Genomic DNA, 22,448 nt, shown 5'->3' with positions numbered 1-22,448 from the left:
CAAGCTCGGCTTCCGAGGGATGCAACAGGTGCCCAGAAAACTGGGCGGCCTTTATCTGCGAAGGACACGGCCTAACGCAATGACAAAGGCCTACAAGGCCATCTGAAGGAGAGACCGTGTGTGTGTGTGTTTGTGTGTCTGGTTCCTATGGTTTGGATCCACCAGACTCCCTATCAAGGATACCTCAACGACTAGGAAAACGGGAAAAGTACGGACAAAAACAGGAAGCACAGAAGAAGGTTTTTGATGTCTAGTCATAACAACGTCATTAGAGACCGAGCTCACTCCCAGGTAGCACGAGCATCTGGGGAAACAGGGTGTGTCCTTTTGAAAGGAAATGAAAAGTAGCCTTGATCGATTTTGGAAATCATAATATCATAATGTGAATAGAAGAAGACTGGAGTGAATTTTTCTTCTCTCGAAAGCGAGTACAGTGTGCTAACCACTATTCCACCGCGACCGGTGTTGACGACAGGGTCTGAGTGATACGGCCGGCCGGAGTGGCCGAGCGGTTCTAGGCGCTGCAGTCTGGAACAGCGCGACCGCTACTGTCGCAGGTTGTGTGTGGTGTCCTAAGGTTAGTTAGATTTTAAGTAGTTCTAAGTTCTAGGGGACTGATGACTTTAGAAGTTAAGTCCCATAGTGCTCAGAGCCATTTGAGTGATACGATGTATACTTGGAGCTGAGACAAGCGTGAAAAAATTAAAATAAGATACACTATGTGAACAAAGTATCCGTAAAACTGGCCGAAAATGACTTACAAGTTCATGGCGCCCTCCATCGGTAATGCTGGAATTCTGTACGGTGTTAGCCCACGCTTAACCTTGCTGACAGCTTCCACTCTGGCAGGCACACGTTAAATCAGGTGCTGGAAAGTTTCTTGGGGAACGGTAGCCCATTATTCACGGAATGCTGCACTGAGGAGAGTTATCGATGTCAGTCGGTGAGGCCTGGCAAGAAGTCGGCGTTCCAAAACATCCAAAAGATGCTCTATAGGATTCAGGTCAGGACTCTGTGCAGGTCAGTCCACTACAGGTATATTATTGTCGTGTAACCACTCCACCACAGGCTGTGAATTATGAACGGGTGCTCGATCGTGTTGAAAGATGCCATCCCCGAATTGCTCTTCAACAGTGGGAAATGAGAAGGTACTTAAAACATCAATGTAGGCCTGTACTGTGATAGTGCCATGCAAAACAACAAGAGTGAAAAACACGACCACATCAATACACCACCGCCTCCGAATTTTACTGTTCGCACTACACACGCTGGCAGATGACGTTCCCTGGGCATTCGCCATATCCACACCCTGCCATCGGATCGCAATATTGTGTACCGTGATTCGTCACTCCATACAAAGTTTTTCCACTGTTCAATCGTCCAATGTTAACGCTCTTTACACCAAGCGAGGCGTCGTTTTGCATTTACCGGCGTGATGTGTGGTTTATGAGCAGCCGCTAGACCATGAAATCCAAGTTTTCTCACCTTCCGCCTAATTGTCATAGTACTTGTAGTGGATTCTGATGCAGTTTGGAATTCCCGTGTGATGGTCTCTATAGACGTCTGCCTATTACACATTACGACCGTCTTCAACTTTCGGTGGTTTCTTCAGTCAATAGACGAGGCTATTGTGCTGTACGTATCCCTCCACTTTCCACTTCACTATCACATAGGAAACAATGCACCTAGGGATGTTTACGATTGTGGAAATCTCGCGTACAGTCATTTGACACAAGTGACACCCAATTACCTGACAACGTTCGAAGTCCGTGAGCTCCGTGGAGCGCCCCATTCTGCTCTCTCATGATGTCTAATGAATACTGGCAGTAGGTGTCAGCATAAGGCATTTAATATGAAAAACAGGTGTTTTTGGGGATGTCCGGATACTTTTGATCACATAGTGTAGCATTGTACGACTGTGACAATATGAATATGTCTTCACTGTTAAGCGGAATGGTACATTACATGTCTGGCCATAGCCCTTAAATTATGTATTTATACGAAATTAAGTCAGATGAATGATAGTTGCCCCTAAGGCAGTGTGGGCGCTCCGAAACAGTCGTTGTGGGACATTACACTCTACGCAGATGCAGGGGATAATGGTTGTTACTCATTAACAACGCTAAATCCGAAAGCAGCACTTACGAACGAGTCGACCAGACTCATCTTGGAAGATACTGCATCCGCAGCATCCAGGAAGGTCAAAGAGTTCACCAGACATTCAACCATGCGTCAGCATTCTGCACCGCTGCTAGTCAAAATATCGTACTGACAATGCAATTCTCGACTGTCCGGAGCATTAGTGTAAGTGGTCAGGGAAATGTGAACTGAAAAATTTTTCAGGGGCAGTAACAGAAACAACCCTCTTTACTTCTTTAGATATACTAGGTCCGGAAGGGAACGATTACACAAATGAATTACCAAAAATAGAAGGATACCGATTTTACTCATAGAAGCAGTAGTACCAAAAGAGGCACTAGTACCTGAGTAATTGAGGGATGTGTCGAAAACAGTTTTCACGTGGTTGAAATTAGTTTTTTTTTTAAGTTTCTTTGTTGGAATATTAGGTTTTTTTCCTTGTTTTCTTTCCTTTGTGTAAGAACCAAGTAGTTGTAAATATTGTACACGTTGATTATTGGACGCAAAGATGTGAGTCTTATGGCCTATTTCACCTTTCCTAGTAATTGCCTATAATTGTGAAGAATGAGTGAATAGACAAACAGATGTGTGAGAAAAGACATTTCAGATATTTTATCTATTGCTAAGGCTATCCGGAGGAATAAATTCAGTATAATAGCACAGTACCTGAAAATTCATTCAACTTCGACAAAAATCGTGAAGTATGGGTATGTTATCTAAGCACCTAAGCAGCAGTTACTAACATCTTTGACATTTCAAAATGCGTCAGTAACAAATAGGCTGGCAGGATAAGATCATTTTCTTTAAGGCAAAGGACAGCAAACAAATAATCGAAAATAAGAGGAAAGTTGAATCATCGTCTGCAGTTGACACAACACAGAAAACAACTTTACCGAAGTGAGGTTTATCACTCAGGCACATGCAAAAATGAAACACCCGAAATCATAGTTATTTTTTGTTAACAGTGTTGCACAGATTAATTGTTTTTAAAGAGTGGCATCTTGAAAACCACCTAAAGCGTTCCCGATACCTAAGTATTGGTAAGTAGCGTGTCGATAATAAGAGTACCGTTCATGGCTCGCCAAGGTCTCTCAGGTTCAAGTTGAACCAGCTGAGATATTTCTTTCTATTTTTGTGCTGGGATGTTTAAAGGCTTTGCTGTATTCCAGCCCTGTTGGTAATTTCCATGAACTCCGGGGCCTTGTTGGGGATGGTTGTCAATGAATTCGGAACACTTTCGAACGTGTGTAGACATCAATCAGGAGACATGCTGAAGCCAGCCGTTACATGAACGCTGGTCATATGAAAAAATCGTTGTAATGTGTTTGTTCTCAAGTATGTATCTGCAGTTTAGATTCTCGGGGATTTAATTATAAGGTTCAAAGTGGTTCAAATGGCTCTGAGCACTATGGGACTCAACATCTGAGGTCATCAGTCCCCTAGAACTTGGAACTACTTAAACCTAACTAACCTAAGGACATCACACACATCCATGCCCGAGGCAGGATTCGAACCTGCGACCGTAGCAGTCGCGCGGTTCCGGACTGAAGCGCTTAGAACCGCTCGGCCACCGCGACCGACTGTTATAAGGCGTGTGTTTATTAGGATTACATCCTGAAACTTCCTGGCAGATTAAAACTGTGTGCCGGACCGAGACTCGAACTCGGGACCTTTGCCTTTCGCGAGCAAGCGCTCTCCTTTCTTCCAGGAGAGCTAGTTTTGCTAGGTGCGCAGGAGAGCTTCTGTGAAGTTTGGAATGTAGGATACGAGGTACTTGCGGAAGTAAAGCTATGAGGAGGGGGCGTGAGTCGTGCTTGGGTAGCTCAGATGGTAAAGCACTTGCCTGCGAATGGCAAAGGTCCCGAGTTCGAGTCTCGGTCCGGTACACAGTTTTAATCTGCCAGGAAGTTTCGTATCAGCGCACACTCCGCTGCAGAGGGAAAATCTCATTCAGGATGATATCCTTGTTTCCTTGTGTTCTACTATCGCCCTTCCTTTGTACCTCTAACACTCAAACACACTGTATACATAATCTATGTATAAGATAGTAGATGCATCTTTATGTAACATTTTCTTTAGCTGAAAACAAGTATGTATTTGAGACCAAGGAACCTTCCCTTATACTGGTGTAACGTTAAGCCATCAGTTGAAGAGGATGACAGCCAGTGGTCAGGTATCCATGTAATCGATGCACCGTTCCTTCTTTGGATAAAGTTCACGTATAGCGATTTCTATATGCAATGCGGTCAGGCACCTTACAGAAGTGTCATTTTGAACTTATTGTATTAACAAGATCTTGCAAAATTCTCTTTACACGCAGTAAGGAACCAAAGCGTGATCGTATTTGTATCGTTTTGAAAAATACGATCGCATTTAAAAAGAACGTGTCATTTCTTCGTTCTGAGCAAAGCACTGTCACCAATATCGGTGTACTGCTACTGATTCTTTTACGTCAGACAGCGAAGGCAGTCACAGACGGTGAAGAAGATCGCGTGTTATCGCTACCACTACTACTACTAGTAGTAGTAGTAGTATTAGTAGTTTTATTCATACATGGATCACTTTTACAATATTAGATGTTTGTTTCTTTCGGTCTTAAGTCCGCAGACGTTTTCAGCAGCCCTCCAGCAGACTGGTTTCCAGCAGCCCTCCACGCTATTCTATCCTGTGCAAGCCTCTAACTAATGTGACTGTACCAACCTATAGCCTTCTGAATCTGCTTACTGTGTTCATCTCTTGGTCGCTCCCTACAGTTTTTTTCCAATACCGATCACAGCTCACACTAAACTAAACTCTTTATTCGAGGATACAGCATGACACACACTGTCAGCTGATATCAGGACGGTACCGACGTTAGTTTGTTTCCGTTTTGTATGCCACAACTTCACATTTACTTGAGTGAATAATTTTCTCAGCTGTCTTTCATAATGAGTGAGACATTAACTTCAATGAGAGGATAATCATTACTATTTACGGTATACCTTGCAGAGCATTAGCGTAAGATTTTCCATAAAACAATAAGAAAGGAAGCAGCATATTGCGAAAGTGTGGTATGAGGTGGCAGAGAAGTTTTATTATTGTTATATACTTGTGTCACATTTTTATCAACTCCCACTCTGTCATCGAAGTAATCCTTCAACGTATAGAATGGATTGGTCAACGGATACTTCTTAGATGTCTTTTCAAATAAGTTTGATTTAGTAATCTCTTCAACACCCTTAGCAACTCGTCGCTTAATTTTGTTCTTCAGCAGAAGATATTATTTTGACTTTTATGTTTCCTTGGAAAAAAAGTATGTAAAAGTTCTACATCGTGTTCCTTAGTCATGGATAGGGCTGGTTGGGCAGTAATGCTCAAGGATATTTTGTAAGTGGAGGACAAATTGATAAGTGTACTCATATAATGTAATTAAAAGCCCCAGTGTTTTGACCAGATACCTGCGGGGTTATTATTCTTATGGCTTATGGCCCTTTGGAAACTGCGCTTATATTTTGTGTTTTCGTTTCCCAGGAAATAACTCTATGGCTAAGAATTGAGTGTACATTAGGGTAGTATGTAACTAAAATACAGTGACTGTTACACTGTAACCAAGCCGAAACCCATAAAGCTCGAAACCGGTAATTAATTGTATTACATCGTAACGGTGACCGTAAAACGTAACAGCTTATAAGCTTCCTGCGCTTGCTGCATCTCTGCTGTATGTTATAGCGGCTGTTACAAGTTCACGTTAACTTCCATAGCGACATAAAATCAAACCAACCAACCAACTAGTACTTCCTGTAAACAGCTATGGTCTGACCTGTTTCACACTACCTCAGACCAAACAAACTTATAAATCCATTTCGGCAACACCAATTTCCCTTTCACTGTACTGGAACAAAGTATCTTCTGCGGTTCCACAGTTAAGAATCATCACGTTTCCACCTCACGCTCCAGACGTGACTTTCACCAAAATTACCTTCCGGAACAATCATCTCTATTGTACGGCTCTTTCCCCGAATTTTCGTGTTTTGTGCTCTTACCAGGTGTTCAGATTGAGAAACCTCATTGTAATGCAATATGACTAAAGTTTCGTTCGGTCTTGGGTTGCATCAGGTTCAACATTTTTGATTCTCTCCTTTCCGGTCCCAGACACTCCATCCCTCTGTTTCGCACCCTCTGACAGTCTAATAACACACTCACTCATTCTCTCACTTTCCTTTACATTATTTTGCTAAAATTGCTATACTTACCACTGTATTCATAAAGTTATCCTTAATGTACAAAGAAGGAAACTACAAACGATTGTTTCTGCTGTTAGACATGATACTTCTAGTCAAAATTCATCGCAGTGGTATGTGAACAACGCGCTCCTCCTTTATTGTTTTATATATTATCCTGCAGATGTTTATCAGGTTTTATGTAGGCATGTCTTTTAATACAGCAAATTATTAGCTGCCCTGCCTACACTTACAGAGCAATTCAGTTTCTTCTGACAGCACTAAGGGTTGGAGCACATTTGTTTCCAGACGAGACACACAGCACATACCATAGTCATTTGAACTTTTGTGGAGATTTTTTTCAGAGATAGCGATATAAAGATAAAAGTTAGTACGAAATTAAATTAATTTTGCAGTGAGCAACGGGTCATTTACAGGAAATACTCAGAAAATATCGCTGAGTTGCATTCAAAATTTTGTCACTGTATCTCTGGTTTAGCCTCCACTGAAGAGGAACGAAGTGCGAGGGGCTGTTAAAAAGTAAAACCTACGAATTTTTTTATGAAGATTCTTAACGCTTTTCAAATAAAACAGACGTTATCAACATTCTACATCTTTAATATTCATATCCATATGTTTGCACCGCTCACTGCTAGAAGGCTCCTAATTGTGTCTTGTGACATGCCTGTGTGTAACGTAACTATGTCGGTACCCGAGAGGCATCATGCTGTTGTCGAGTCTCCAGTTCTAAGAGTTCGTTCACACTTGGAGAACCCTCTACTGTAACACGACGGTGTTAGACCATACACGGGCGCTGCGACACCTACAACAATCCGACACCTAGGTTTCACTGTCATCGATCATCCTCCATACGGATTCGCCTTGGCCCCATCCGATTTTTATCTGTTTCCAGAACTTAAAGAACACCCCTTCGAGGACTTCACTTAGATATTGCTCAAGCGCTGCAAGTAGAGGGGAGGCTGTGGCTCTGTAAACAAGTTCAAAGATTCTACAGTGATGGTTATCAAGAAACTGGCCACTCGTTGCGAGAACTGTGTTTGTCGCCATGTTGACTATGTAGAGAAATAAATATATATTAGGTCTACAACTTTGCTTCCGTCGTTTTGCAACAGACGGCAATAGCGGCAAGTGGGGTTCAGGTGGTTGGTCATAGTTGTAATACAATAAGCTTAGGCATCTGTAAACATAATTCCATAAAAATATTAGTCGATTTGTGATTGAATCATAAGGTTATCCTTGATTAAGTACGTCAACTTACGTACCCATTTATCGCCATTTGCGGGAAGTTTTAATTTTCTGCTTTAACATGAAGCAATCGGAGGCTGTTGCTCTTAAAATGCTGGGTAATATGGTGGAAGAACGTGCAGAGAATGTTTTCAACGCCTTATGACAGGTGATTTTGATGTCGAAGACCGGCATGGCGTTGGAAGTCAACGTTTTCTTAGCTACTGAAACAGACGAAGACAGCCACAGGAGATCATTATCGAAAACAACTGATGCATTCGAACCCACAAACGGCCACAATACAGCGACAGACACCTAAAGGTAATTTTGCAGCCGATCAGTGCTCGACCCCATGTCGCAAAACCCGCCAAAATATACACAGAAACGTTGAAATGAGAAGTCCTATCCATCCCGCCGTTTTCTCCATACGTTGCTCTCTCTGACTACCACCTTTTTCGATCAGTGGCATACAATTTGGCTGACAGTATATGAACAAGTGCAAAACTGAATCGATTCATGGATCCCCACAAAAGATGCCCAGTTCTTGTGCCACGGGATTCGTAAGCTATCCGAAAGATGGGACAGTGTAAAAAACTGGAACTGTTTCAGGTAAGTAAATGAGTCCCGGTTACCAATTGGACGCGACCGACCAATCCAGTTAAGATCCGTCTGCGTACAGCAAGCGGGCATCGGGTTCCCAGAATCTCGGACAGGAGAACTGGTGGACGTGCTTTCACTGACCAAGTGACCGCTTTCACCGATATTTGGAGCGTTTGCCGGCTGCCCGTAACCCGCTAATGGTAACACGCTACTGACCGGTCGGAGAGAGGCTGAACTACATCTCTGACTCTGTATAAGAGTTCGATAAAGGGACGACCACAAGAGCTATTCTCTAGCTGTTGCAGAGCAGGTGAGCCGAGGAGACTTGTCTATATAAGCCTGTTAGACCCAAGGAACTCACCGAACTGGACAACAGTGTAGAATTATTGCGAGTATTCACTTGAATTGGAACAACCAGGTGGCAGATTAAGCTTTTGATCTGCGCAAAAGCATTATCCTTGACAGAAGAACGTTCGCAGGTCATTAACGTATGATTGGTATTTGACATTTTAGACTTCGAAAGAATATTTAGAAATTTGACAAGCATCATGGACGTGGTAAATTATATATTTGAGCATCTATTGTGCCTTACAGTATGGTACAGCATACAAACTTGGGACGTTTTGTGGCGCAGTTAATTTAGGCAAAAGGAGCATAAATCAGCAACTGATTTTATTTCACGGTTTTGAGGTTTTGAGGGATAGTATTTAAAGTAAAACACTTGACGACTATGTATTACTAGATTGTTAGTACATTGTTCAAGCAAATGATTGTTTTTACCTTTTTATCGAGTGTATGTTTTATAATTGTTCCACTATCCATGATGATAGCTTCCAATGAAATCAAAGATACAACTGGTGACAGTCCATAAAATTTTCTGTGCAGTCAGTACTGAAAACATAGTTGATGATATTTGCGCAATCACTTGACGAAATTTTCCAGTGATGAAGGAACTAGACTGCTCTGCAAACCGTAAGGATGAGATACAGTTCCATAAAATATTAAACACTTGGTGAAAATTAATGAAAAATCGGGAGCGTGTTGCCACAGGTCTCCTAGTCGTCACGGTAAATGATGACAGGCAAAACAGATGAAGGATAAAGATGTATTAAAATTCTTGACCACAGTTTCGGTATATCTAAATACACCTTCATCGGAAGGAAAATACACTAAAATTACATCCTGCAATGGAGATTAATAAAACAACTGTGCCAAAGGCGTCGTCTGTAGTTAAAACATCATCTCCATTTACACAACATAATTATGGAAAGAGGGCCGATACGAACACAGCTTAGCATCAGTACTTCGTCTATCTAGTGTAGTCCAGGTGACCATCATAAGTCACTGGGACGTCAGTGTAATTGTTGTCAGTGTTAGCGTAAAAGTGTCATACCTGTTCGTCCTATTGCGTGTTTATTTGATTTACCTTCTGTAATTTATTCTAGCAGTTGTTCCTCTGTACAGTCTCCTCCCCCTCCCTTCCCCTGAGTGGTGTTCCCCCTCCTACACCCCCTACCTCTCCCATTCTGCCCCTCAGTGTCTCTGTATTCTTTCCTGCCTTGTCTTCTCTCTTCATCTCCCACCCTGCCCGTCTCCTGCCTCTTGGGGCGCCCCCTGTCCTCCCTTTTTCCTCTTCCTCCTCATCCCCTCTCCACTCTTTTTCCCTCCTGTACAACCTCCACTTCCTCGGCAGGTCCCTACCAGTGTTTTTTTTATATTCATTGTGTTGCATCGTTTCCAGCGGTTTTGTTTTTTAAGTGTCTTGCTCTGTGTGAATTTTATACTGTGGCCGACTTTTACCTTGTGTTTGACTCCAGTGGTTTTAAATATGCAACAAATTGCCAGCTGTGTTTTTTTAACTTTATGTCGACTTTTTAATTGTCCCTCAATGTCCCAGTATTAGTGTATAACTCCCATCATCTCCATTTACTGTATTTTTATGTCCCTCTTTCCACCCTCGTTTTTTACATAAGAGTTCCCCATGTATTTTTGTTAAAGGCATTTGGGTGAAGTGCGGTACACTGTGTCGCTGCCAGCCATCCCCTACCCATAAGGGGTAGGGGAATGAAATTGCAATAAAGAAAAAAAAAAAGCCTCGGTCGCACTACAAGAGCTGCACTAGCAGACGAGCCGTGATATAAACTCTACAGCAGTGACTTCTTAACTTGTGTGATTTGCTTGCATGTAAATTGTGTGTATCGAAGGACACTGATTATTTTCATGTCGTCATTTGCTTGTGACTCATCTTTGTAGAAGCGCAAGCTAAGTATTGTCAGTTTAACATATTGTTATCAACTCCGTTAATACGATTTGCTTGAACTGTTGTTTAGCTACCCGACAAAGTGGCTTCCTAGGCACCCAATATTACACGAGTAGGAAGGATCCCACACTATTCCTTTGTCGCATCATTGTAATAATCGTGCGAACTTAATCATTTGCTCTCATTGTTCCCTCCTCTCGTTGTTTTTTCGTTTGCCATCTTTGGTCATATGATTTTCATTATTTTTATATATTAACGTCGATTTCATTTTGTCTGTTCCAGCATCTTATGTTTTCGTACACAAGTCATGCTAAGCGTGGCAAAAAACAATAATCTGGAGTATTTGGACCACAAATTGAATGGGAACAACAAATGGGTAGACACGATGGAGAAATATATCGTCAGAAAAAAAACGGTGAGATAAGTTATAAGATATGCATACATGTTCTGTTTGAATGTTGCATGCTTTCTGGAGACATGTGCCATCGATAAATAATATGACAAGATGAAACACTTCAGAACCTTTACGGAGCTTCTAGATCCATCAGAATCTTCGAGTAATCAAATATCAGTTTGCGGCACTAGTGACAGAATGTCTTTTAACATCCAAGCGCTGTGGGTGCGAGCACTCGTATTGTAGCCTCATATTGCACCATAACTGGTGCACACTACTACAGAATCTGTTGAAAATTTGAATATTAGCCACAACATTCTGTGTCACACGTGTGAAAGAGATTAAGCCAGAATGATGGTGTTACAAAATGGCTAGTATAATTATGAACAAAACTATTTGTATGTGAAAGCTCTTAAGGTATTTTAAATAAGTTCAACGTTATTAACATTCTACATCATTATTCTTTATGTTTAAACATTTCTGAATATAGTCACCAAGGGAACGGACACATTTCACCCAACGAGAGACCAGTTTGTTGATAACTTCACGGTAGAATGTATGATTTCGTTGACGTAGCCACAACCTCACCTCTGCTAGCACTGCTTCTTCACTGACAAAGTGAAGTCCTCGAAGGTGTTCTTTAAGTTTTAGAACGAGATGAAAATCGGATAGGACCATTTCGGGATTGTATGGAGGATGGTAGTGAATGCAAGGCGTCGGGTTGTTGCAGATGTCGCAGCCCTCGTGCATACAGCGGCACTGCCATGCTGAAGGAGCGGCTGCTGCATGTGTGGACGAACTCTTCCAATTCGAAACTCGATCACAGCACGATGTTTCACACGCAGCGACATAACCACGTTACACACAGCCATGTTACAGAGTACAGTTAGGAGCACTGAAGCTGCAGAGGACTGCAAATATGTAGACACGAAGAACAGACATGCAGAATATTAATAACGTTAGTTTTATTTTAAAAACCTTAAGAGTTTTCACACAAGAAGTTCGGAGGCATTACTTTTCAGCACGCCCTCCTATAATCATACAACGCTCTGCAGAGTTATAAGTCTTTTTTGTTTTGGTTCACCCGGCAATTACTAAAGTCTAATTTTTCCAAATAGGCGCTGACATACTTGCTAGTGACGAAATGGGTTGGACTGTATTTAGAAGCAGCGCGGGATTAGCCGAGCGGTCTAGGGCGCTGCAGTCATGGACTGTGTGGCTGGTCCCGGCGAAGGTTCGAGTCCTCCCTCGGGCATGGGTGTGTGTGTTGGTCCTTAGGATAATTGAGGTTAAATAGTGTGTAAGCTTAGGGACTGATGACCTTAGCAGTTAAGTCCCATAAGATGTCACACACATTTGTACATTTTTTTGTAGTTAGAAAATTTCTCCTGGAAAGAATATTCTTAATTGATGTATGTAGGGTGAGCGTGCGTTAAGTAAATAATGGTGTTTTACTGCATATAATTTTGGATTTTACAATTTGCATAGAACTTAGCAGTATTAATGATGCATATAAACCTAGTGGGTTTTGTAAAAGAAACCATATTTAATCCTAAGAACTTGAGAAGCTACTTTAAGTAGCTAGAGGTGGAGTATAAGTTTTCTTACAACAGTTCACTGACGTGCCATAACAAGAAACAAAAGAACTGTCTCACGACCTGAGCAGTTGCACAGTGATTAGTCTGGAATAGTTGTTGGCACGTTAGCTTGCTGGAATCTGACTGTGTAACTGTTTCTGTAAAAGACTAGTCTTTCAAACGGACTAGAACAATATGCGAGCAGTATCGCCACACGTCGTCGAGGAATGAGTGCTAGTGTTCGAAGAATGCTGATTCAATCACTGAGGACTTTATATAACAGAATATACGACGACCCCTTCAAGAAGTGTAGAAGCAACATTCCCCATATCTCTATGCTTGGCAACGTAAAACTGATGACTTCATTACAGACATAACAAAATACTAAGCAAAAATAATGAATACAACAATGTTTTTAATCCCTCTAATGTAAAACAGGCGACACGGAAACCATTTTTAATGCCTACGAATACACCGGGTGACCCAGAACTCTATCGACGAACTATCAGAGGTGGTAATATGGGACAAACAAGAAAAAAAAGTCTGGTAAACGAAGGTTCTAAAACGAATATCTTAAGAGGTACAGGCAGTTCTTCATCTTCGCTACTGTGAGACACATATTTCTCCTCAAAGCTCTTAGCTTTCGATATTTTGAGAAGTCGTAATACGGACCAAAATAAAATCAGAAATTTGCAGTAAACATTGGTTCTAAAATGATCTTTCAGAACTAGTTCATCTTCGCTACTGCTGTTCTACTCAATCAGTGCCCATAGCTCGTAAGGTACGTATTTTAGGCCGGCCGAAGTGGCCGAGCGGTTCTAGGCGCTTCAGTCTGGTTAGGGAAAAAAGAAAAAGAAAAAAACACTGATAACTTCCGGTATGGCACCGCCATTTCGCTGTTCTCGGTTTACCTGCCTAATCCGATATCACACTTCAGCCCGAGTAACTCTGCGTTAACCGCGCAGCGGTTACGGAGTTCGGCTCTTCCGCGCTGCAGCATTCGACACGAGTTCTCGGAGAGAGCGCTGCCGAGCGCCAGAATGAGATTCTCCTTGCCTGAGCTCGTCGCACTGAGGGTGGGCAGACGCAAGAGCGCGACTTTTATACGAACAGTGCATCAACTCTCTGTTGTTCGTCAAATCAAAATAAGCGATATACCGCTGTATTCACGTTCTAACAATGTATTGCGTTTCTCGTTGCATTGACGTTTGGAATTACTAGAACGGTTATAACACTAAACATATTGCACGCGACTACTTCATACTCTGTTGAAGATTGCATTAAAATACACAGCGGCATAGTATGTAGAACCCCTGCAAATATACTTAGTCAGAACATAACATAAGTAAAATAGGAAACGCTAACAAAATAAACATGGTACTGAAAGTCATGAGCAATATTATTTGCTAACTGGCTACAATGATTATGCCGTTACAGTTTCAGGTTGCCTATCTAACGGATTACAGGGGTAACAAAAATTGATTTTCATTATTTATTACAATTATCAACCGAATTTTACACATTTTTAAATCCTGTCATAATGTGCTCATTAAGAGTTACAATCATGTGTTAAATGTTTAACACATAAGACAGGTATTAAAGTTAGGAGCCGTGTGTACCTCTGGACGCAGCGTAACTCACGGCACGTCAATTACCCAGACCATTTCTCCAGTATCAGGGAATGAGCGCATTTAGCGACATTCAACCAACTTTACACAGAATGTCAAACTTTTTGAAAACTATTTCTCGCTGACTCTCCCCTAGGATAAGAAAAGATTATCGCTTACTACAGTTTCGCTGTTCGTGCAGTAGAGATTTAGCAATAGGCGTGACGTTTTAAACTACAGTGCTACTAACTCTATTCACAAATAATTTTCCAGACAGTATCCTCATTTACAAAATTATATCATTGGACGACAAATAGCTGAAGAAATGTCATCAACACCGATACTGCGTGAAAACCTAGATTTTCTCAAAATGGAACGCAATGTACCTGAACTATACTCAGTATCCAGTGTTCGATTACGAGAAAACACAGCGACTTCCATCAAACTTTAAACATAGTTTCAGCAATCTCCATTGATTCCAAAGGCTTTCTCGCTTATAGATCCATAAAAGTCACAAAAGAAAAAGAGTTTATATCTTACTAAATGTTCGTTGTACGGGCGGCAAAATCTCAAGCGTCAAGTTTTAATTTATTATTTCTTTGCTACTAAACCCATTTTGCAGACAGTATCCACAAATATCACTGATGATGAAACTTCCTGGCAGACTAAAACTGTGTGCAGGACCGAGACTCGAATTCAGGACCTTTGCCTTTCACCGGAAAGTGCTCTACCATCTGAGCTACCCAAGCACGACTCACGCCCCGTCCTCACAGCTTTACTTCTGCCAGTACCTCGTCTCCTACCTTCCAAACTTTACAGAAGCTCTCCCGCGAGCCTTGCAGAACTAGCACTCTTGAAAGGATACTGTGGAGACATGGCTTAGTCACAGCCTGGGGGATGTTTTCAGAATGAGCCATGTCTCCACAATATCCTTTCTTTCAGGAGTACTAGTTCTGCAAGGTTCGCAGGAGAACTTCCGTAAAGTTTGGAAGGTAGGAGACGAGGTACTGGCAAAAGTAAAGCTGCGAGAACAGGGCGTGAGTCGTGCTTGGGTAGCTCAGTTGGTAGAGCACTTGCCCGCGAAAGACAAAGGTCCCGAGTTCGAGTCTCGGTCCGGCACACGGTTTTAGTTTTAATCTGCCAGGAAGTTTCATATCAGATCACACTCCGCTGCAACCTGAAAATCTCATTCTGGAAACATCCCCCAGCCTGTGGCTAAGCCATGTCTCCACAATATCCTTTTTTTCAGGAGTGCTAGTTTTGCAAGGTTCGCAGGAGAGCTTCTGTACAGTTTGGAATGTAGGAGACGAGGTACTGGCAGAAGTAAAGCTGTGAGGACGGGGCGTGAGTCGTGCTTGGGTAGCTCAGTTGGTAGAGCACTTGCAGCGAAAGGCAAAGGTCCCGAGTTCGAGTCTCGGTCCGGCACACAGTTTTAATCTGCAAGAAGTTTCATATGAGCGCACACTCCGCTGCTCATTCTGAATCACCGAAGATAGTTACAAAATTATATCACTATACGACAATCACTTGGGGTCGTGTTTCATATAATTTTATAACTTTGCCATAACCATCAACGAGTCCTAATGTCAAACAATGGACAATGTGGCTAAATTCCTGTTGTTTCAAACTCAGTCTATCGATGAATAATCTGGAACTAACAAAACCAAAATAAATGTGATTTTGCATCTTCGAACCATTGAGGTTTTTCTACCTTGACGTCAATTATTAACTCATTAACTCACTAGTAATATAATCAGACCTCTGAAGATGTTTTATACAACTAAGCTCGTTTCTTTAAAGAATCGGAGGTGGGAGGATTACGGGTGAATTATAAACGAACAAATCAATGATGTCAGTTACCAAGATTCCAATAAAAATTATCGCGTCTCCTGTAAACATAGGGCCATAAATAAGAAGTTCTGGATAAATGAACTAGGGTATACAAAACATTCTGTTTACATTTTGTAAATCATTGCACAGTAAGGGGGAACAAGTCAACAAAACAAATATCTTGAACGACGTAAACGGAAAGGTCGGGAAAGAAATAATAGGTACCTACAGCGCTTGTCAAACACTTATCGTCAAAATTGGAAGAACGGTAAAAGATCCTAAGCTCAGTGCTTTAAGATGAGTAACTAGTGGTAGAAAATGAACGTTTTAAGTGCTACGAAGTTTTGAGTGAGCAATTTGGGTGAGTTAAAACATAATATGATACCCTGAACAGAATTATCTACTCCATGCCGACCAGTATGGGTTCCCGGAAATATAGGTCACGTGAAATCCAGTTTTTCTTACCTGACATCCTGAAAGCGAAGGATATGGCGTTTCTTGACTTCTAAAAACCACAAGGCTCGTTACCACATCATTTATTAATAAATGGACTGTCATGAGAGGTGTACGTGTGTTTGCCGATGGGGATATTCAGCTGTCAAATAATTATTAAAGTTCATGGTGAAACCTTCAGTTATCCCTTATTTTGCACAATTAGCTACTAGTTTCGGTGAAATAACCATCTAGCTAAACTGGCATAAACGGCTGTCGTTTATGCCATCTTAGCTTGATAGTGGTCATTTGACCGAAACTAGTAGCGAAATACGCAAAATAAGGGACAGCTGAAGGTTTCACCATGAATTTTAACTATCATATGAGGTATGAAACGAAATTCAGGTTAATGATCTCCGTTCAGGGAGCACGCAGCATATTATCTTGAATGAAGTCTCATCCACAGAGGAAGAAATTTCTGGCGTCCACCAAGGTTCTGTCTCCGGACTTTTACCGTACATGTCGTATGTTGATGACCCATATATATTAATTTTAATAATAACAGACTTGTTGCAGCTGATGTTATTGTGTATAATGAAGCTGCACAAATATCGAGTCAGATTCTGATAAAATTAGCAGTTTACTTTAAATATACGGAAAAGTAAAGTAATGTACTTCACGAACCATAGAAAAGTGGTATCTTACGACTAAAATTAATTCAAATACCTCAGAATAACAATTTTTATAGGATTGAAATAGAATGATTACATACGATTAGATAAAGCAGCAGGCAGACTTCGGTTAATTGATAGGATACTGGAAAAATGCACTTTATCAGGGAGGTAGCTTACAAACAACACGTACAACGCTTCCTACAATATTGTTCAAGTGTGTGGGACCCATCCCAAATATTGACTAATAGGGGATATTGAAAGTCTACAGAGAAGGGCGACAAGAAGCTTCGCAGGTTTATGTAACTCACGGAAATACTAAAATACTGAAAAAAACCTGAACCGGCAGAGGATCGAAGATACATGCAAACCATCGCGCAAAAGCCTTCTTAAGTCAACTTTATTAAATGAATGGTCGATAAGTATACTTCATCCCTAACGCATTCCTCCCTAAGGGATCGCAAGGCGAAGTTGAAACTAATTGCGGAGCGCACACAGACAGGTAAATAGTTTTCTTATCGTGATCCATAACCGGTTGGAACCGGAAGAAACCCAAACATTTGATACAAATTTGAAAACTGCTTATGTCCCATAAGAAGAACTGACGCTTAGACTTTGGCGGCGCTACATTGACAAGGGTACAATCAGACCTGTTAATAGCGGATTTTGATGAGTCTTAGGTATGTTACAAAGGGATCTGTCCTGAGTGAATTTTTAAACGACGGCCACTTAAGAGAAAATAGACTTTGAAGTTTTATGTTGTTACGTTAGCTCTGTCTAAACCGAGTGAGTTTAGTCCAGCGGCTAAGGCGACCCCTGGCCACTTTGCCCCCTGGACCATACTCCTTAAGAAATGGTTACATGGTTACCACGCTGACGACAGATCCGTAAAAGTCCATATCCTTCATACGTATTTTATTTTTCAATTTCATCATACAAAATATCGTGCAAAATTATTCCAAAATAATCATTTTCTCTGTAGTCAGTTAATTAATAAATCCGTTATTACAGCAAACTTTCTTCAAATGTATATTTAGTTTGTTGCAGAACAGATTACAGTACCGTCTTACCCGCTGTCGTTTGTTGTGCTACAACCGAATTCCACATTCTCTTTGTCGTAGAACCAACCGAAAACAAATTTGTAGAGAATTACGCACATTTAATGAAAGCTAATGCCATGCACAAACACGGATTTTCATAAGCGACACCGTAAACCACAGCTCGTTTCAGTTTAAAATGACCGATATTTCTTCTTTCCATCTGCATGTTTTTAATGATTCTTGAGAAAATAAGAGCTCTAAATTGACGCATAATTAATGAACGTATGTTTATGGAATATTCCCTCGAAGCGATTTGTCTCTTAGTCTTTAGGACGTCGGGCGAATTTTGAATTCTTTTTTCTTGTAAGATTAAACATTGCTGCAAATATAAACATCACAGGATTGGAAGAGTACTTTTGGATGGGATGATTTTGGAATAATTTTTCGTGTCATATGCTATTTAATGATATTTGGCACAATTAAATCGAGGAGAAAGAAGGGCACGGTTAGTATTTGTATCTGTATTGTCAGCGTGGTAACAGTGAATCTTTTACCTTTACGCTACTCTCGGATTGTGGAAACTTGACTATGTTATGCGTATAGTAAGTAAGCACAAAATTTCCAGATCTATTTTCTCGGCAACTAGGGGCCGTCGAATGAAAAGCCGCTAGCCAGGTGCTTAGCACAGGTCGCTCTACGATATACAATTATTGAACCATATGAAAAAAACACTAAGTTAGTTACAAAATATGGTGTACACACACTTTACTCAACATGTAAACGTCACTACAGATATTCAGATTTAGGTTATGACATGTTTGATACGCGTGCCATCGTTGGCGATGATGTGGCGCAGACGAATAGCGAAATTCTGCATGATCCGCTGAAGTCTATGGCCTCCTGAATGGCCTTTATCAACTCAGCAATGGTTTCGGGGTTGTTGCTGTGCACCTTGTCTTTAATATAACCCCATGAAAAGGAGTCTCGTGTGTTAAGATCGGGAGAGTATGGCGGCCAATCGAGGACCATGTGAGTGGCCTCTGCGGACACCAGAGTCAGAAAGCTGTCCAAAAATTGTGCTCCAACAGGACATCAAACACTCCCCTGCTTCGATGGGGTGGAGCACTGTCCTGCATGAACCACATCTTGTCGAAATCTGGGTCACTCCTGATAATGGGGATGAAATCATCTTTGAAAATCTTCATGTAGCGTTCGGCAGTCAACATGCCATCATGAAATATCACACAGATTATTCCGTGACTGGACATTGCACACCACACAGCCATCCAGTGAGGGTGAAGAGATTTCTGGAAATGAAATTCGGATTCTCAGTCCCCAAATGCGCCAATTTTGCTTATTGACAAACACATCCAAACGAAACTGGGATTTGTCGCTAAATCAAATCCTAGTGCGCGTACTAATTCCCACCATATCCCGCGGACAACTGTGCAGTTTGAGTGTCCTAACGCAAACCTTTCAGAACTTATGGCGATTTTATTTCGGATAGTTCAATAATTGTCGCCCTGTACCTAAGGCCTATTAGAACCTATCATTAACAGCTCTGATGGTCCTCTTGCGAGAAACAAAACACTATGCTCTCAGACGTGTTCACAGCACGTGGGAAAAGCATAGGGCAGAGTAATTGGATAAACTGGATGCGCAAAGCTGGTACGAGAGTGCGGCGCAAACTTTTGAGACGTGCCTCGTGGATACTATGGTGGAAGAGCGAGATACATAATCGCGCAGCTTGGAAGGGCTGTGTGACGAAACTGCTGCAATGCGGAATTTGAGGGAGGGGCTGGGTGAGCGTATTACGCCTCAGCAACGGCGGCGGAACGGCACGCAGCTATCTGGCGCAGATCGGCGCCTGGACACGCTGAGAGCGTTCGCGCTCCAGCGCTCCAGGGACTGGTCTTGCCTCCAAACGAGGCGGTGCGGTGTCTGCAGGCGACCTGCTCTCCAGAGGTCAGCAGCGGGCAAGTTAAAAGTCATCACTGCTGCTGAGTAATTAATTCACGGCGTCACCTAAGCTCACCAGATACAATATTAGTTACTTAAAAGAACACACTGGCTGCTGCTTCTTCACGCTGTAGGTGGCGCAGAAATGGTACAAGCCTCCACCGGTGATGTAAGTCACGGCCGTGAAGTGGTTTGTATAGGAGTGTCGAATCTTGGAATACTTTTCAGGCATTTGGTTCCAGCCCGCCCTTCAGTAGCTGTTTAATGTATTTTGTTATTCCATTTTGAAGTCATAGTATACAATGTATGTGCTCTGCAATCTTTTTCTGTAATCACAAAAAAGTACGGTTTCTCCAAATCTTAAATCATTTGCAAGGTTCAACTTGATCGGGTATCTTGGAACAAGCATTCTACTGTAATTTTACAATCGAGAAAATCTTGTCAGCACTGAGTTTAATGGTCTCTGTGTAGCATTATTACTTAGCGACAGACGAATAATCAGAAACTTAAATCAAATGAGGAAGGGATACTATATAAAACTAGTTACAAGCTACAAACATTTTAAAATAAAAGCTACTAACTACTGAGACTACTTATTATTTTGAAACGAAATCTTTTAACAGTCAAAAGCGCATTAATTAATATTTTTTACTGACGACCGTTTTCGACAGTTGAAACTGCCATCTTCTGATCTTCAAACGTCGAAACCGATCTTTAACAATAAATATTAACTAATTCGATATTAACTATTGAATATTTTTCATGTTAAACATAGGTCGCTCGTTCCATATTATCAATATGGGAAACTTCAAACAAATTTCTATTTGCGAGACAAAGAAAATTGTCAAAACATTAAAGAAACTCAGTTTCTTTCTGAATGTCAAGTGTTTACGGTAAAATGACCTTGTGTCTTGAAGTAAAAGATGATTCACGACTGATGAAATCCACACGTTACGTAACTAGTTTTAAAAATATATTGAATTTTACTTGCAATAAAATTCTGTAACCAAAGAGCTTTAATATCATCAAAATATTATAAAGCATTTAAATATGTAGAACTTGTAACATTTACAAACTCCACACAACAAGAAACTTCATGTCTCAAAAATAAATAAATGTGGAAAATGACTGATACTGCTTACGTTTGTTTGTTATTCGCGCTTCTTTACGTGACTGTGAAATCAGTCACTGGACGAAACATATACCAGGAAACATCACGTGTTCCTAGATACACTCTCCTCCAGTTACAGCACTACCCCTTCTGCTAGTTGACTGCATGGTTGTGGATACAGGAGCATCATGCCGATAGAACTCAATACATAACATTAGCGAAATAAAATCGACAAGCATAAATGTATATTAATTATTCACCGAAGCGGATGATGGGAACGCAGCCGAATGTAGTGATTATGACAATAATAAATGAAATAATATCAGCCTGCAATTATGGTTTTGGAAGTTTTATTCCTTGATCGATTTACAGACATCATGCGTCTTCGTGACAAGTACCGTAGTAGACATCTAGTCGACTATTACGTATTAATTTCTCATGTCACACAGAACGTGGGGTGTATACAACTGCCTTTCGGGTGAAAACCTATTGTGATCTGGGAAACTAATACCCAACCGCCGATTACATGTGTACTAAGGTACATCAGAAGATGACACGTGCGCTCTCGTAATAGAAAATGGGATACAAGTTATAAAACCATAACTGCAGGCAGATATCATTTTATTTACTATTAATAAAAATAAAGATAATTTCGTAAGTCTCTTAAGGGAATATAGCAGGGGCGCTGTAATTTACAATTTATGTTAATGATGTCAAAAATGTTCAAATGTGTGTGAATTCCTAAGGGACCAAACTGCTTAGGTCATCGGTCCCTAGCCTTACACACTACTTAAACTAACTAACGCTAAGGACAACACATACACCCATGTCCGATGGAGGACTCGAACCTCCGGCGGGAGGGGATTAATGATCTAATGGACGTATCTACATCTGCATCTAATGTACATGTACACCCCGCACGATACCTTACGGTGTGAGGCGGAGGGTATTTCGTCTACCATTGTTACTTCCTGCCACTTGTTCAGTTTGCCTGTTTCAGTCACGAATGCTCGTAAATTTACGCATGAGCTCAAATCTCTCTAATTTTACCTTCATGTAATATTCGCAGAAGGAAGAAAGTTGCAAGAAGAAGATTGTAAGAAGTTTGTGGAGTAATGTTTTATCTTAGTCTGAGGTGTGTAAAGTGTTATTTCTACATGGCGATGTATGCAGACAAATGTAATGCTTTTCCATGTTGGTTTTACATGAGCTTGACAATGACAAGTAGTCGAAATTAGCTATTCGCATGACTAGATAAAAATCATTTACTACGGACTGGAGGCTGCAGATCCCTACGAAGACAACATTTAAAAAAATGTGTTGGTTGACTCTTCTAGAAACGTGCGGTGTCGAAACTTCAAATGTAAACCACGCTGTAGTGCAG

This window comes from Schistocerca americana, chromosome 8, assembly GCF_021461395.2.
Source record: "Schistocerca americana isolate TAMUIC-IGC-003095 chromosome 8, iqSchAmer2.1, whole genome shotgun sequence".
In the NCBI taxonomy this organism is placed as follows: Eukaryota; Metazoa; Arthropoda; class Insecta; order Orthoptera; family Acrididae; genus Schistocerca; species Schistocerca americana.
Note: the sequence above shows the minus strand (reverse complement) of the source record.